This window comes from Trichechus manatus, unplaced genomic scaffold, assembly GCF_000243295.1.
Source record: "Trichechus manatus latirostris isolate Lorelei unplaced genomic scaffold, TriManLat1.0 scaffold00043, whole genome shotgun sequence".
Lineage (NCBI taxonomy): Eukaryota > Metazoa > Chordata > Mammalia > Sirenia > Trichechidae > Trichechus > Trichechus manatus.
In genome coordinates, this window is record NW_004443979.1 from 6,024,633 (window position 1) to 6,040,736 (window position 16,104).

The 16,104-nt window shown below is 38.5% G+C and overlaps 1 pseudogene; it reads left to right on the forward strand.

Annotated features, from left to right (window-relative positions):
* The first annotated feature begins 14,226 nt into the window (after window positions 1-14,226).
* Window positions 14,227-15,713, forward strand: LOC101357631 (V-type proton ATPase subunit E 1 pseudogene; annotated as a pseudogene).
* The last annotated feature ends 391 nt before the right edge of the window (window positions 15,714-16,104 follow it).

The following is a 16,104-nucleotide window of genomic DNA, read 5'->3' on the forward strand; positions in this document are numbered from 1 at the left end:
ATAATAATCATCCAAGGGAGAAAAAAATGAGTTTATTAGCAGTATGGCGCATCACTACAAACGTAGCATTCGCTGAATTTCATTTATACTGTGCCTATTCTTAGGGAACAGTACACTTCCCAACTCTGACTCCCAATTGCTGCAGTGATTCTGTGACTGCCCTTGAGAAAAATGAACCTAGACAGCAAAATTTGCTGCTGTGGTGCTGGGTGAATGCCAGAACACCCATGCTAGAGTGCCCTGGACAAGACGTGAGGAGAGAGAACATTAGCAGCACCCAGGACCATGAGGGAAGAAGTCTATTTGTAAACTTAGTTTCAAATCATTCAGTTCTTTGTCTGTAAAATAAAAATAATTATTCAGCTACCATTAGTGGAATATAGTTAAGAGTACAAATTGTAGGTGGCTTCCATAGATATGTGATTAGAGCTACGGAAAAGGACAATTGTTTAAAAAGTGCTATTACTGCTATGTTTATTTAGAGATGTTAAACTATATTTAGTTGATGGAGTGGGAAAAACGTAAACTGAGCCTAAAATATTTAGAAATACTCTGCATGATATGTACATGCTTAACACATTTTTTAATAAATGCCTGAGGCAAATACTAGAACTATAGGATACCAAGGCAGCGGTGGATTAACCAGTAAGCAAGGTATGCACGGGCTTACATTAAACAAGGTACGCACAGGCTTACTTGTGTTTATTTACTAATCTGTAGTTGGGCTTACTTGTATTTACTTATTAATCTATTAATCTGTATTGCACAATTTCACATGGGGTGAAATTACTACAGATAAGTAAATAAACACAAGTAAGCCCGTGCATACCTTGCTTATTGGGTAATCCATCACTATACCAAGGAGACATTCTTACCACTATTAATATTCTGTATGGAATTATCCAACTTAATTTTTAAATTATGTGTTTGTCTAGAGACAATTACTATAATTTCATAGGCTAGTTTCTTTAGAATTTTTGGTTTTGGAAATTTTACATTTCTCAATTTCTTATTCCTTACCCTTGACCTCAAGCTCCCTCTCTACCCTCTAATGCCCATGCTGGGATCTCAGAAGGTTTGGAGGAAAGGAAGATAAGAGAGTTAATACATTTTCATATTTCAGCAGCCAAACAAAAAGCGCTTAAAGCAGAAAAACGAAGAAAAATATTTTTTACTGTAGCATTACTGACTCAACAAAAAATATTAAAATTACAGTAAATGTCCAGATAATTAGTTCTTTACCTCATAAAATACATGATCAGTTTGACAAATGAAAGAGTTAAATTGATATAAGTAAAGCTGCTTAAAGTTAAACTGATATAATAGAAAACAGAAAATAAAGGTGCTTATTAGAACTTTAGAGGGAAGTAGACATTCTAAACTTAAAAAAGTTATGGAATTAAAAAAAAATTCCCACCATTCTGATTATGCAAAATGAAAAACATTTGCATTCCAAGCACCCCTATTTGTTAAGGCAAATAAACTGGAAATTTTTTTAAAATATAAAATATATACACACGCATATAAGCGTTGATATTTTTATTGTATTAAGACTTTATTCCAGTTTTTAAGACAAACATTGACATCCAATAGAATAATTGGTAAAGGACAGAACAGAAAAATCACAGAAGAGAAAAAAAAAATTGTAAAGATAATGGTTAAAGGACATGACAGAAAAATCATAAAAGAGGAAATAAAAATTTTAAAGACATAGATAAATGTTCATCCTTGCTAATAGTTGAACACAGAATTAATATTTAAATGCCTTCTATCTCCCCATTTTAAGATATTTTTTCATTGTGAAATATATATACAGAAGAGTGAAGAAAACATTTTCCTACTTTAAACGGTAATTGTCATGTGAACACCTATGTAACCCCCTGGTCAAGAGATAGAACACTGCCAGTACCTCTGTGGTTACAACTCCTTTGCCACCAAAGGTAAACACTATCCTGACTTTCTTGATCACTTTGTGTTTCTTTGTAGTTTTACTGTGTGTCTGCTTCTCTAAATAGTATTGCCACTTTTCAAATTACATAAATGGAATACTGTTTATCTTTTATACTTCACTGCTTTTTCATAACTTTGTGAGATTCATCAGTGTTGTGTGTAGTTTAGTTCTTTTATTTCCACTGCTTTATTGTATTACCTTATATGAAAATACCACAATTTAGCCATTCTACTGCTAATGGACATTTGGTTTATTTCCAATTTAAAGCTATGATTAATAACATTCTTGTACATATTCTGGTATATATATCCAAATATTTTCCTAGAGGATATATCTAGGAGCTATGGGTAAAATGGCCTGATGTGTGTGTATGTTTAAAACATTACTACCAAACTGTTTTTCAGAATGGTTGTAACAGATTCTCTACCGTCAGTAGTGTATGAAAATTCCCATTGCTCTGCCCCGACTCCAATGTTTGGCATTGTCACACACATTAAGTTTGCCAATGTGGTGGTATGTAATACTATCTCACTGTAGTTTTACCTAGCATTTCCCTGATTATTAATGAAATTAAACATTTTTCATATGTTTATTGGCTATTTGGATTTTCTCTTTTATGAACTGCTTGTTCAAGTTGTTGGTGATGCCTTTATAATTTTACAAAGTAAGACATGTCAAAAACTTCTAAATTATTCAGTTTCACCCTATCTGGAGCAAGGGAGAATGAAGAAAACCAAAGACAGAGCCTCCACCACACTGCGTCCAGCACAACTAGATAGTTGCCAGCTACCACCACCAACTGCTCTGACAGGGATCACAATAGAGGGTCCTGGACAGAGCTGGAGAAAAATGTAGAACAAAATTCTAACTTACAAAAAAAGACCAGACTTACTGGTCTGAGAGAGACTGGAGAAACCCCAAGAGTATGGCCCCCAGACACCCTTTTAACTCAGTACTGAAGTTACTCCTGAGGTTCACCCTTCAGCCAAAGATTAGACAGGCCCATAGAACAAAACGAGACTAACTGGGCACACCAGCCCAGGCGCAAGGATGAGAAGGCAGGAGGGGACAGGAAAGCTAGCAATGGGGAACCCAAGGTGGAGAAGGGGACAGTATTGACATGTGGGGTTGGCAACCAATGACAGAAAATAATATGTGTATTAATTGTTTAATGAGAAACTAGTTTGCTCTGTAAACCTTCATCTAAAGTATAATAAAACTTTTATTTTAAAAACTTGTAAAATATTTAAAACCATTAATTCACTAATTATATTTTTGGGAATCTATCCTAAGGAAATAATTCTAATCTGAAAAACTATGTTCCAGAGATATTCATTAAAGACTCTTTCAACCACAAATCAAAAACAGCGAAAATGTCCAACAATAGCCACCAGAAGAAAGGAAATAAAGATCAGAGCAGAAATAAATGGAATAGAGAATAGAAAAACAATAGAAAGAACAAAATCAAAAGTTGGTTCTTTGAAAGAATCAACAAAATTGGCAAATCACCAGCCAAACTGACAAAAGAAAAACAGGAGAAGATGCGAATAACCCAAACAAGAAATGAAATGGAGAACATTACAACAAACCCAACTGAAATGAAAAGGATCATAACAGAGTACTATGAAAAACTACAGTCCAACAAATTTGAAAACCTAGAGGAAATGGACAAATTTCTAGAAACACACTCCCTACCCAAACTAACAAAACGATGTTGAAAATCTGAACAGACCCATAACAAGAGAAGAGATTGAAAAGGTAATAAAAAAAAAAAACTCCCAATAAAAAAACACCCTGACCAGATGGCTTCACTGGAGAATTCTACCAAACATTCAGAAAAGAGCTTACACCAGTACTATTCAAACTATTTCAAAACATAGTAAAGGAAGTGATACTTTCAAATTCATTCTATGAAGCCAGCATAACCCTGATACCAAAACCAGGCAAAGACGCCACACAAAAAAAAATATATATATAGACCAATATCTCTCATGAATATAGATGCAAAAACTCTCAACAAAATTCTAGCCAATAAAATTCAGCATCATATCAAAAAAATAATACACCATGACCAAGTAGGATTCATACCAGGTATGGAAGGATGGTTCAACATTAGAAAATCAATCAATGTAATCCACCACCTAAATAAAAGAAAAGAATCACATGACCATCTCAATCGGTGCAGAAAAGGCGTTCGACAGAGTCCAACAACCATTCCTGATAAAAAAAATCCTCTTAATAAAATAGGTGTAGAAGGGAAATTCCTCAACATAATAAAAGGCATCTACAGAAAACCAACAACTAACATCATTCTTAATGGAGAGAGGCTGAAAACATCCCACTTGAGAACAGGAAAAAGACAAGGATGCCCTTTATCACCACTCCTATTTAACATTGTGCTGGAAGTCCTAGCTAGAGCAGTAAGGCAAGAAAAAGAAATAAAGGGCGTCCAAATTGGTAATGAAGAAGTTGAACTGTCCCTGTTTGTGAATAATATGATACTATACATGGAAAACCCAAAAGACTCCATGAGAAAACTACTAGAACTAATAGATTCAGCAGAGTCGCAGGATACAACATAAACATACAAAACTCCCTTGGATTCCTACACACAAATAAAGAACAATGAAAAGGAAATCAGGAAAACAATACCATTTATAATGGCCCCCCAAAAAATAAAACACTTAGGAGTAAATCTAACCAGGGATGTAAAAGACCTATAAAAAGAAAACTACAAAACACTATTGTAAGAAACCAAAAAAGTTCTACATAAATGGAAAAACATACCATGCTCGTGGATAGACAGACTCAACATTGTGAAAATGACAGTTCTACCCAAAGCAGTTTACAAATACAATGCAATCCTGATCCAAATACCAACAACATTTTTTAAAGAGATGGAAAAACTAATCATTAACTTTATATGGAAAGGGAAGACTCCCCAGATAAGTAAAGCACTATTAAAAAAGAAGAATAAAGTAGGAGTACTAGCACTACCTGACCTCAGAATGTACTGTACACCTACAGTAGTCAAAGCAGCCTGGTACAGGTACGATGACAGATACATTGACCAATGGAACAGAATTGAGAACCCAGATGTAAATGCATCCACCTACAGTCACCTGATGTTCGACAAGGCCCCAAAGTGCATCAAATGAGGAAAAGACAGTCTTTTTAACCAATGCTGCTGGCAAAACTGGATGTCCATCTGCAAAATGTCAAACAATAGTAAAATGGCTAAGTACTGGTATATTCATCAGACAGACATTACTGAATAAATAAATTTTCATCTTTTTCATTGTTGATTTTGTATTTGCTGAGTCTTTACATTTTTCTAGTTTTTTATTTTGATGTGTAGGATTGTTAGTTTCCTTTGTGGTTACCTTAACATTTACCCCTATTTTTCTAAGTTTAAACCAGTCCTTTATTTCTTTATATTGCCTTGACTTCCTCTACATATGAAAAATTTATGTCTATGGTTTTTATTCCCTCTTTTTGGTTTATTGTTGTCTTCTTTTACATATTGTCATCTCTGTGTCCCTATTTTCAGTGTTTTAGCTTTGATTTATTTTTGTGACTTCCCTGTCTAGGTTGGTATCTGGTTGCTCTGTCCTGTGTTCTAGTCTTGGGTTGTTATCTGATGTTATTGATTTTCTAACCGGAGGACTCCCTTTAGTATTTCTTGTAATTTTGGTTTGGTTTTTGCAGATTCCCTAAACTTCTGTTTGTCTGGAAATGCTCTAATTTCACCATCATATTTGAGAGAGAGTTTTGCTGGATCTATAATTCTTGGCTGGCAAATTTTTTCCTTCAGTGCTTTCTATATGTCATCTCATTGCCTTCTTGCCTGCATGGTTTCTGCTGAGTAGTCCAAGCTTAGTTTTATTGACTCTCCTTTGTAGATGACTTTTCATTTATCCCTAGCCACTCTTAAAATTCTCTTTATCTTTGGGTTTGGCAAGTGTGATTATGTCTTGGTTACTTTCTTTTGGGATCTACCTTATGTGGGGTTCGATGAGCATCTTGGATAGATATCTTCTCACCTTTCATGATGTCAGGGAAGTTTTCTGCCAACAAATCTTCAACTATTCTCTCTTTATTTTCTGTTATCCCCCCCTGTTCTTGTACTCCAGTCACTCATAGGTTATTTCTCTTGATAAAGTCCCACATAGTTCTTAGAGTTTCTTCATTTTTAAAAAATTCTTTTATGTGATTTTTCCTCAAATAAGTTGGTATCAAGTGCTTTATCTTCAATCTAATTCTGACTTATATTGCCTCAGTTCTGCTTCTATGACTTTCTATTGAGTTGTCTAATTCTGACATTTTATTGTTAATCTTCTGGATTTCTGATTGCTGTCTCTCTATGGATTCTTGCAGCCTATTAAATTTGTCATTATGCTCTTGAATAACCTTCTTAAGATCCTCTATTGCCTCTTGAAGAGTTCTGTATATTAATCTTTTGTATTCTACCTCCAGTAATTCCAAGAAATTCTCTTCCTCCAGAAAATTTCTTGATTCTTTATTTTGGGAGCTTGCTGAAGCCATCATGGTCTGCCTCTTTATGTGATTTGACTGTCGTCTCTGAGCCATCAGTAAGTTATTCTATTTATTTATTTTATGTTTGCTTACTGTATCCTAGCTTCTTGTTTTGTTTTGATATGCCAAAATAGGCTGCTCATGTGAGCTAGTTTGATTATTGGCTACTTTGAAGCTCTAACGTCCTGTCACCAGGTGGTTAGAGCTGCTACTAGGTACGTGAGCCCAGGAGTCTGTTTTCTTGTATGAATTCAGCTCAGGTGTCCAGGAAGTCAGTCACCAAGTGTGTGGTGCAGGCTCTCACCTACAGTCCTAGACAGGCATGGGAGATTGGTGTAGGCACAGGTATCTGGCTGCATGCAGTAGGGGGTCAAGTGCTGAGCAAAGCAAGGGGCTGACGGCTGTCCCTGAGTGGGAGGAAAGCATGTCCTTGTTCCCTAGAGCACATAGGTGGGTGGGTTTTGCAGCTGGACTACGAGCACCCAGTGCTGTTAGCTGTAAGGACTGGGGGCACCACTTATTCTTGGACCCCTGTTGTGGGTGGCTAGGTGGCATGGGTGGAGCCACCAGTCGTCAGGCCCCTGATGTGGGTAGGTGAGGACCCTGCTTGATGGGCAGAGCAGTGTCAAATGTCACGAACCTGCCACTTCACCATGTATGTGAAACAGCTGAAATTAGACTTCAGGTATATACCCTGTTGTACTGTGGTAATGAGGGCCTATGCTGTTGAAATGGGCCCACACAGGTCTATGCAGGAGTGAAAGACATTCAAAGTCCGTGATTTCCTTATACCCGTGCCTAGGCAAAGGAGCTGTGCCTACCTTGAGTTCCTGACTTAGAGGAGCTGGCAGATTATTTTTTCCTGTTTGTTAATTTGTTCCCTCTCCAAGGCCAGAAGAATGGCTCAAGGTGCATTATGGGTCCTACTTCTGCCCCAGGGGACTCAGCAATCACTGATGCTGGCCTGGGAGCTGGTGCAGAGAGGGGTGGGGGGAGGTAAATGGGAGAGATGTTTTTCCCAAAGGAGGTGTTTTTGATCCGCCTGGTGCCAGATGCAAGTACTTATCTTTTGGCAATACAGCACTGCTTTTCACTGGTTCTGGATGCCCAAGTAGACTCCCTGCCACTGGATCTCTCCCAACGTGGCAGCTGCGTCCCAAGCACCACTGCTTGCCTCACCACGGACATGAGCCAATCTGGCCTGAAGGGCACAGGCTCCTGCCGAGTCAGGTCTAGCAACTCCTTGCTGCTTTTGAACTGTCTCTTCCTCTCCCTGCCACTCAGTCTGATTCCTCAACTTTGCCTTTAATGTTCAGGGCTCCTAGATTGTCATATATAATCAGTTTGCTTGTTTTCTCTTGTCTTTGTTGTAAGAGTGAACGCAGGAAGCGTCTGGCTACTCCATCATCTTGGCCCCCCCACCAATAAATAAATTTATCCAAAGACTACACATTAACTTGAAAAAATTATGTATAAAATGATTAAATGGACATATAATCCAGCAATCTCACTCCTTGGAATATATTGTAGAGAAATAAGAGCCATCACACAGATATATGCATACCCATGTGCATTGCAGTACTGTTCATGATAGCAAAAATATGGAAGCAACCTAGGTGCCCATCACTGGAGGAATGGATAAACAAATTATGGTATATTCACACAATGGAATACTGTACAACGATAAAGTACTACATTGAAGCCGTGAAACATCTTATAACATGGAGGAATTTGGATGGCATTATGCTGAGTGAGTTTAGTCAGTCGCAAAAGGACAAATATTGTATAAGACCACTATTATAAGATCTCAAGAAAAGGTTTAAACACAGAAGAAAACGTTCTTTGATGGTTACAAGGACGGGGAGGGAGGGAGAGGGATATTCACTAGATAGTAGAGAAGAATTATCTTAGGTGAAGGGAAGGACAACACACACTACAGGGGAAGTCAGCACAACTGGACTAAACCAAAGCTAAGAAGTTTCATGAATACAACCAAACATTCGAGGGACAGAGTAGCAGGGTCAGGGGTCTGGGGGCCATGCTTTCAGGGGACATCTAGGTCAATTGACATAACCAAGTTTATTAAGAAAATGTTCTGCATCCCACTTTGGTGAGTGGTGTCTCGGATCTTAAAAGCTAGTGAGCAGCCGTCTAAGATGCATCAATTGGTCCCAACCCACCTGGAGCAAAGGAGAATGAATAACACTAAAGACACAAGGAAAGCATTAACCTAAGAGACAGAAAGGGCCACATAAACCAGAGACTTCATCAGCCTGAGACCAGAAGAACTAGATGGTGCCCAGCTACCACCAATGACTGCCCTGACAGGGAACCCAACAGAGAGTCCCTGATGGAGCAGGAGAAAAGTAGGGTGCAGATCTCAAATTCTAGTAAAAAGAGCAGACTTAATGGTTTTCCTGAGACTGGAGGGACCCCAGAAGATATGGCCCCCGGACTCTCTGTCAGCCCAAAACTAAAACCATTCCTGAGGCCAACTCTTCAGACAAAGATTAGACTGGACTGTGGGATATAAAATGATACTCGTGAAGAGCGTGCTTCTTAGTTCAAGGAGATACATGAGACTAAATGGGCAGCTCCTGTCCGGAGGTGAGATGAGAAGGCAGGGGGGGTCAGGAGCTGGTTGAATGGATATGGGAAATACGGGGTGGAAAGGAGGAGTGTGCTGTCACAGTGTAGGGAGAGCAACTAGGGTCACATAACAATGTATGCATAAATTTTTGTATGAGAGACTGACTTGAATTGTAAACTTTCACTTAAAGCACAACAATAAATCTAAAAAAAGTGTCCTGAACACAACCAAACACTGCGAGGGACAGAGTAGCTGGGGCTTGGGTCTGGGGACCATGGTTTCAGGGGACATCTAGGTCAACTGGCATAAAAAAGTTTATTAAGAAAATGTTGTGCATCCGACTTTGGTGAGTGACGTCTGGGGTCTTAAAAGCTTGCAAGCAGCCATCTAAGAGGCATCAATTGGTCCCCACCCACCTGGAGCAAAGAAGAATGAACATCAAAGACACAGGAAAATACTAGCCCAAGAGAAAAGGGCCATATAAACCAGAGACTCTATCAGCCTGAGACCAGAAGAACTAGATGGTTCCTGGCTACCACCAGTGACCACCCTGACAGGGAACACAACAGAGAGTCTCTGATGAAGCAGGAGAAAAGTGTGATGCAGAACTCAAATTCACATAAGAAGACCAGACTTAATGGACTTACTGAGACTGGAGGAACCCTCGAAGGCATGGCCCCCAGACGCTCTGGTAACCCAAAACTAAAACCATTCCCGAAGCCCACTCATCAGTCAAAGATTAGACTGGACTATAAAACAAAATAACACTCGTGAAGGTGTGCTTCTTAGTTCAAGTAGATACACGAGACTAAATGGGCGGCTCCTGTCCGGAGGCAGGATGAGAAGGTAGAAAGGGACAGGAGCTGGTTGGATGGACATGGGAAACCTGGGGTGGAAAGGGGAAGTGTGCTGTCACATTTTAGGGATTGCAACTAGTGTCACATAATAAGTGTATAAATTTTTGTATGAGAAATTAACTTGAGCTGTAATCTTTCACCTAAAGCACAATTATAAAAAAAAGTCAAAAAAATTGTTAAATGGAAATAAAGCAATGTACAGAATTGTATATATCCTATGATTGAAATGTTTTTATTTGATTTGAAATTAAAAGCATAGGGTCTAGAAAAATGATTAGAAAAAAACTCACCAAAATAATGACAGTGGTTGTTTTTGGGGTAATGGAAATATGGTGAATTTTTTTCTTATATTCTTTCATGAATGAGTACTATTTTTATAATTAAATAAGTATTCATATATTAAATGTTCACAGCCATCCAAAATACAGAAAATACACAAATATTTTCAGTTCATCATGTTTTTTTTAGCAAAAAATTTAATAACAATCTAAATGTCCACAATAAGGCAACGATTCGTATATTCACTACTTTGAATATTATGTAGCCTTAAAATATAGTGGGCATAGTTGAAGAGGCTGTGGGGAGATTGGAATGCTTATGCACTGCTGGTGGAAATGCAAAATGAAACAACCATTTTGGAAAACGATATGACACTTCCTTAGAAAGCTAGAAATAGAAATACCATACGATCCAGCAATCCTACTGGTAGGAATATATCCTAGAGAAATAAGAGCAGTCACACGAATACACATATGCACACCCATGTTCATTGCAGCATTGTCCACAATAGCAAAAAGATGGAAACAACCTAGATGCCCATCAACAGATGAATGGGTAAACAAACTATGGTACATACACACAATGGAGTATTATGCAATGATAAAGAACAATGGTGAATCTGTGAAGCATCTCATAACATGGATGAAACTGGAGGACATTATGCTGAGTGAAATAAGTCAATCACAAAAGGACAAATATTGTATGAGACCACTAGTGTAAAAACTCATGAAAAGGTTTACACACGAAAAGAAACAATCTTTGATGGTTACAAGGGATGGGAGGGGTGGGTGGGGTAAATACTAAATAGGCAATAGATAAGTGGTAACTGGTGAAGAGTAAGACAGTACACAATACTGGGGAATCCAGCATAACTTGCACAAGGAAAGGTCATGAAAGCTCCATAGATACATCCAAACTCCCTGAGGAACCGAATTGCTGGACTGAGGGCTGTGGGAACCATGGTCTTGGGGAACATCTAGCCCAACTGGCATAACATAGTTTATAAAGACAATGTTCTACATTCTACCTTGGTGAGTAGCGTCTGGGGTCTTAAAAGTCTGTGAGTAGCCATCTAAGATACTCCACTGGTCTCATCCCTTCGGGAGCAAGGGAGAATGAAGAGAACAGGCTACAAAGAAAAGATTAGTCCAAAGGACTAATGGACCACAACTACCAGGCCTTCATCAGACTGAGTCCGGTACAACTAGATGGTGCCTGGCTACCACCACTGACTGCTCTGACAGAGATCACAATAGAGGGTCCCGGATAGAGCTGGAGAAAAATGTAGAACAAAATTCTAACTCAGAAAAAAAGGCCAGGCTTACTGGCCTGACAGAGACTGGAGAAAACCCGAGAGTATGGCCCCCGGACACCCTTTTAGCTCAGTAATGAAGTCACTCCCGAGGTTCACCCCTCAGCCAAGGAGTAGACAGCCCCATAAAACAAAACGTGACTAATGGGGCACAACAGCCCAGGGAGGGGACTAAAAGGCAGGAGGGGACAGGAAAGCTGGTAATAGGGAACCCAAGGTCAAGAAGGGAGAGTGTTGACATTTTGTGGGGTTGTTAACCAAAGTTATTAAACACTATGTGTACTATTTAATGAGAAACTATTTGTTCTGTAAACCTTCGTCTAAAGTACAATAAAAAAAAAATAGTGGGCATAAAATTATGTAATCACTTGAGAATATTTTATCATGAAATGTTAACATGGACATAAAATTCTATGTTGACAGTGTAAGTTGGTTCAGTCATTCTGGAAGACAATTAGACTAAATGCATTAAAATTTTAAATTTATATAGATTTTTGTCCAACAATGTCACTTTAGAAACTTATCCTTACAAATGTACACATATACAAATGTTCTATAATGTTCACAGCAACAATTTTTGTAATAGGCAAAAAACTGGAAGTAACCTAAATGTCCATTATCAATGGACTCATTAAATAAATTATGGCACTTCCATCAATGGAATATTATGCAATGGAAAGGAATATTATACTGCCATTAAAAAGAATTAGATAAATTATGGAAAGATGGCCACAATACAGTATTTAATTTAAAACATTGCTGAAAATTATATATAATTTTATTATATTTGTGTTAAAAAATACATGCACACATTTATGCTGTTAGATACATAAGTAATTTATGTGAAGAACACCCCAAAAATCAGTTAACTGTTATCTTTGTAGGGAATGGGTCTAGAGGTTGGAGTGAAGAGAGAGGAAGATTTTTGTTTATCATTTTATACCCTTCTGTGTGATTTGAATTTTTATTATTGGCATATATTCCTTTTATTTTCTTTAAAGTAGAATATTTCCTGAAAACATCTGGAGATCTACTAAAATGAATATGAATAAATGAAAAGTTATGTTGCAATGACTATTTAAAAAAATAAAACACCTAAATTTAGAGTTGGCCAGAAAACATTTATCTGGGACATTATTATAAATTGTTAAATATTTAAATTATAGTTTTGAAGAAGAACTGAAAATCTGCCTCTGATCGTAAACAGGTAGCCTGTTGTTACAGGCTGGCCCAGAATATAAAAATCTTTATAAACTTAAAAATAATCTAAAATGACCTTTTGCTCAGAGCAATGATTCTCTAATATTCTTTCTGCCAATGTTCCTTTAAAATTACTAAACTTCATAGGCTTCTCCAAATTTTGTCACTTCTTTCTCTCATCCCAACCCCCAATCCCCAGATGCCCTTGAAGTCCCAACCAGATCCCATTTTGGGATACCATAGCTTAAACATTCCAAAATTTCATGAAAACTTCATCATCAGTAAACATTATAAGGTATTTTCTGTTGATGGTGAATTCCACAGCAACTCAATTATTTACTGCACTAATTAATTCATAAACATATATTAATCTCTCACTGTATATCCAGCACTCTGCTAGGCTCTGGGGATACAAAGATGGAGCACTGCCTGTACCTTGAAGGAGCTCACAGTCTAAGGGGGAGGGGGCGCATTAGTCTAATCATAACATAGGTTAAGGAAGATTTTTCCCGATAGAGAGAACAGCATGTGCAGAGTCATAGAGGATAGTGAGTATTTTAGTATAACTAGAGTTCAGACCACCCTGAAGACAGGTACGCCTGACCGAAGCCATGATATTTTCAGTCACCTCATATGCATGCAAAAGCTGGATAACAAATAATGAAGACTGAAGAAGAATTGATGCATTTGAATTATGATGCTGGTGAAGAATATTAAATATACCATGGACTGCTAGAAGAACAAACAAATCTGTCTTGGACGAAGAATAGTCAGAACGCTCCTTAGAAGTGAGGATGTCAAGACTTCGTCTCCAGTGCTTTGGCTGTTATCAGGAGGGACCAGTCCCTGGAGAAGGACATCATCATGCTTGGTAGAGGGTCAGCGAAAAAGAGGAGGACCCTCAATGATATAGACTGACCCAGTGGCTGCAACAAAGGGCTCAAATATAGCAACGAATGTGAGGATGACACAGACTGGCAGTGTTTTGTTCTGTTGCATATAGGGTCACTATGAGTTGGAACAGATTCGACGGCACCTAACAACAACAACGGAATTCAGGTAGAAGCCCTTGTGGTGGAAACCACAAGCCCCTCCTCCAGAGAATAGACCTGGTGATCTGCTCCTGTAAAATTAAGCCTAGGAAACCCCATGGCACATTTCTACCATGTCCTATAGGGTCACTATGAGTCAGAATGGACTCGAGAGCACACAACAACAGAGTTCAGACAGAACTACATGAAACTGATGAAGGAGATGGATACCAAGTCAAGAAGGGCATGTTATGTCAAGCAAAGGAGATCATATTTTATCCTGAGATTCAGGTGAGCCATTGAAAGACTATAAGCAGCATACTGATATGGTCAGAATAAAATTATAGAAACAGAATTCTGGAGACATTATTTAGGATGAATTAAAGGGGGAAAACGATAGTGAGGGGGGTAAGTCTGGAAGCCACTGTAGTGGTCCAGTGAACACAGTAGTAATGAACTAAGTCAGTGGTGACACAGGGGACGGAGGGAAAAGGAAGAAGTCAGGAGGCATTTAGGAGGGCTAGGCACTATGTTGGGGAGTACATAAATATAAGTGAATAGAGTTTTTAACATTACATTTATGAAGAGACATGAGAAAATCAATGAGGCATTATAACAAATTTATTAAGTCAATGCTCCTGTTCCTTCTACCACTCACCTCAAACCTAAACTCCAGCTTGTTGCCCATCGGCCTAGCAAAGCTTTCACCATGGCACTCAGCGATGCTGACGTGCAAAAGCAGATTAAGCACATGATGGCTTTCATTGAATAAGAAGCCAATGAGAAGGCAGAAGAAATAGATGCAAAGGCAGAAGAAGAGTTCAACACTGAGAAAGGTCGTCTTGTGCAAACCCAAAGACTGAAGATTATGGAATACTATGAGAAGAAAGAAAAGCAAATTGAGCAGCAGAAGAAAATTCAGATGTCCAATTTGATGAATCAAGCAAGACTGAAAGTCCTCAGAGCGAGAGATGACCTAATCACAGACCTACTAAATGAAGCAAAACAGAGACTCAGCAAGGTGGTAAAAGATACAACCAGGTATCAAGTGCTGCTGGATGGACTGGTCCTCCAGGGTTTGTACCAGTTGCTGGAGCCCCGAATGATCGTTCATTGCAGGAAACAGGATTTCCTGCTGGTAAAGGCTGCGGTGCAAAAAGCAATCCCTGTGTACAAAATCGCCACCAAAAAAGATGTTGATGTCCAAATTGATCAGGAGACCTACCTGCCTGAGGACATAGCCGGTGGTGTTGAGATCTATAATGGGGATTGTAAAATAAAGGTTTCCAACAACCTAGAAAGCCGGCTGGATCTCATAGCCCAGCAGAAAATTATGTCTTCACAGATGATGCCAGAAGTACGAGGAGCCTTGTTTGGTGCCAACAGGAAGTTTTTGGACTAAGTGTTTTGGAGGTGGAGTTCATTCCACTCCTCTACTGATACGATATGGAAGTTTCTGATATTTGAAGAACCAAGATTATCTGTGTAACCTTCTCTTTGCTGTTGTAATATTGTTCTGTATTTATCAATGGAATACCCTATGTAATCAATGCCCTTGGCCTAATTGTTACCAATAGGAGCAAGTTTCAGTTAAAATGATCGGGAACCTGCTCTAGTTCATCTAAAAGCAACCCAACTTTCAGTTTGTTCTGCAGCATGAAGGTGAGGGGATCAAATGGTGGTTGCATGAACTTCACTTGGTGTTCTGCTCCTTCTAGCTCTAGTTATCTAGTCTTCGAGGGTGCCGTGTTGGTGTTCTCTGCCTTCAAGTCTGCTCTTTAGGTTTAAAACATGTGAGGCATGCATTCCTTCCAGCGGTAGTAGTGTCACTGTTTCCTAGTTGGGACTAGAAGTTTCATCTGTAAATGTGATTTAAAATCTAAACCATGAAAATGTGCTTTATTTATTAAAAGAAAAGGTTTTTGTGGAAAAAAAAAATTTAAGTCAAAAGATAACAGCCAGAAATCTACTGCATGGAATCTTATACTAGCAGCATAAAAAAATAGTTAAATACTAAGTACATCCCCCCCCCCCGCCGCGCCCCCCCCCCAAGAAAAAAAGAATGCCAGGAGGCAAAAATTAAGACAATAGCTTCAACAGGAATCTGCCGAGGGTAAAAAACACAAGCATCAAACAGGGATATTAGCACTGAGGAGAAGAATTTGAGTGGGGCATAAAATAAAGTTCCAAACATTTTTTTCATGTATATAAACAAGAATCTAACATACAGAAAAAACAACATTTAAGTGTTTCACTGGGGACATGCCAGCACAGAAACAAATTTCTACTTTAAGGGAAAACCATTTCCTGGATGCAGTATTAATTAAATAGGCCTTGGAACTTGGACT